Source organism: Pinus tabuliformis, chromosome 9 (assembly GCF_031772625.1).
Source record: "Pinus tabuliformis cultivar Carrire ecotype Pingquan chromosome 9, CPIR1, whole genome shotgun sequence".
In the NCBI taxonomy this organism is placed as follows: domain Eukaryota; kingdom Viridiplantae; phylum Streptophyta; class Pinopsida; order Pinales; family Pinaceae; genus Pinus; species Pinus tabuliformis.
This window is the reverse complement of record NC_142307.1, coordinates 809,392,457-809,394,952: the sequence shown is the minus strand read 5'-3', so window position 1 is coordinate 809,394,952 and position 2,496 is coordinate 809,392,457. Positions and strand designations below refer to the sequence as shown.

At 43.5% G+C, this 2,496-nt stretch overlaps 1 pseudogene; it reads right to left on the bottom strand.

Annotated features, from left to right (window-relative positions):
* Window positions 1-256: 256 nt before the first annotated feature.
* On the bottom strand, window positions 257-2,081 carry LOC149151258 (serine carboxypeptidase-like 50 pseudogene; annotated as a pseudogene).
* Window positions 2,082-2,496: the final 415 nt, after the last annotated feature.

The window sequence follows — 2,496 nt, the reverse complement described above, 5'->3', positions numbered from 1 at the left end:
TTTAAACAGACTTCCCAACACACCCAAGCATCAAACCACACATCACTATATACATCCCTGCAAACTTTCCTGCACACTTTCATTCACTGGGAAAATTAATTTTTCAAGGTTCTTTCAATTTGTAAAAAGCTTTTTTGGAAGGCCCTATGGATTATAAAATTTGTTGTAATGGAAAAAAATGTTTTTTTAAGTTTTTTTCCAAATATATTCATAATCCAAATACATATACTCTCAGAAAACACACCCACATTGACAATTTGATATGCATTTCAACAACCCATTATATTGAATCAACCAAGGTCAAATTCTCACCTGGATTTTCGTTGCTTCCCCTGTGTCTTTTATGATGTCATTGCATTCATCCCAAAAGATTCTACAACTGATCCTATGGAGTGCGATCCTCTGCTCACCCAGGATTCAATCATAATCTGTGAATGAAGATCCTGATCGGCTGGAACAAAATGGCCTGAGCCTGCCACAACGACATGGGTGAGATTCGAGTGGGAACGCATGTACCCAGCCAGCTTGTTGGACACTTTCCAAACACTTCTTTCGGAAGCCAGAAAGTCGTCCAATCCCTCCCAATCCAGAATAGAAATCCACCCTTCGGTAGAGACAACGCCATCCTGGAGGTCGAATTGGCCCTGATACAACAGGACTGGCCTCCGCCGTACCAGGGCTTCCACCATCCACTTACTGCTCTTCATCACGTCGTCGCCCAATCTCTCGCCCACCGCCTGACTGCAGTCCTCCCATTTGATATGCCCATCCACCTTCAGGGCTTCTTTGACAGCAGGCTGATTGAGGAACAGGGAGAGGTAATCAATTCCATTCTCGGAGGTGTGATAGGGAAGATTCCTCCTCATGTCTAACAGGGTAGCCAGGCCTGTAACGTTCTCCAGGCGATTGAGGACACGATTTCTGGCAATAAGGGCATCTTGCCATTTCTGCTGGCGGGTGAGGTTCGCTGCCTCCTGCTGCAGAGCTTCGAGGTGCAGCTTTTCTTGGGAATCGATGAGCCCCAAGGCGTATGCAACAGAGGCGTGAGACTGCACCTGCACGACGGGGTGGGTCAATCCATTGCCGATGGCCAGTCCATCCAGTCGCAATGGCAATACCCCATTATTGTCCAGCTGATTGAGCATGTACAAGCTCAGGGAAGGAACATACTTTCCCGCATAGCTCTCGCCCGTTACATAAAATGGGCGTTTGCGAAACAGGGGATTCAGGTCGAAAAAAGACTGCAGGGCAGCATACAAGTCCTTGGCAACCTCATCCTGGTGGGTAGGAATGTGTTCCTCGGAGGGGGAAATGCTGAAACCGCTTCCAATGGGATTGTCCAAGAACAGTAGGCCAAATACACGATTCCAAGGCGCGGGATTCTGATGCAAATGGAGATCTGGGCTGTCGCTGACTCTCCAGGGGCCTAATTCGTAGAAATTTCCAATCATGCCAGAGCAGCCGGGACCTCCTTGCAGCCACAGAAGAATCGGAGTGTCACACAGTTGTTTTTCAGGGGAGAAGGCCTCGTAGTATGCATAGAACATACGAGCGCCGCTCTTTCCTTCTATATTCAGATATCCAGATTCCGTCGGTAGTGCCTCTTTGGGCAACGCTCCAGTTTCCATGCCCGCCACCGCCACCACATCCCAAAATAATATTGTTATGAATTGCACAGCCACCACAGCTGCTACTGCAACTGAAATGGAATTTCTACCGCGCAGCTTCATCGTCAAGCAGCACAATCTGTTTTCTATTAACTTTCAAACCCTGATTAAACCCTTGGCAATTTGACAGTCCGTGAGAGATGCATGAATCACAACAATCCTCAACAGAACCGTGGATATGAGCGATCCCCTCCAAGAAAGACAATACCAACAGGATTAATGGTGGGATTCAAAAGCTGGGCCTATGGTACTCCGTATATAAGCACATAAAAAGTGTTCGAAAAAGATCGATAGTCTGGATGCCGAGGAAAAAATCAGTCATGGAGCCTCCGTGGGCAAACATTAGATTATCTGTTGGCATCGGAACCCATGATGGTTGTTTTCTGTTTGAATTTTTCGATTTTTGGAGGATGGAATTCAGGGAAAAGATGAATTGAAAATTTTATTTGTGTTATTTAAATTGGTTTTTTAATTATATATAGATTTAGTGTTCTAAAAAATTCAGAACACTTTGATGTGACAAAAATTATCTATGAAAACTTGTGATTTCTCTAAATTCCTACTAAATTTTAGAGAAATTAAATTAAAAAAACTCATCCACAAAAACTTCCAAAAAAAATCACACTAATAACAAATCAAATATAAAATAAAAACATACATATTTTAGTGTTAAAAACTTTAACGTATCATATCAAGGTTCATTGAATCTGCGTAGCGGTGCGGTTCATGCTGTGTGATTCAGTAATATTATATGTCAATCCATTTGCATCGACATGGTTGCATTTCAATTGATCAAACCCAATGAGCCAATCAAATGTTTTTTGTGCAT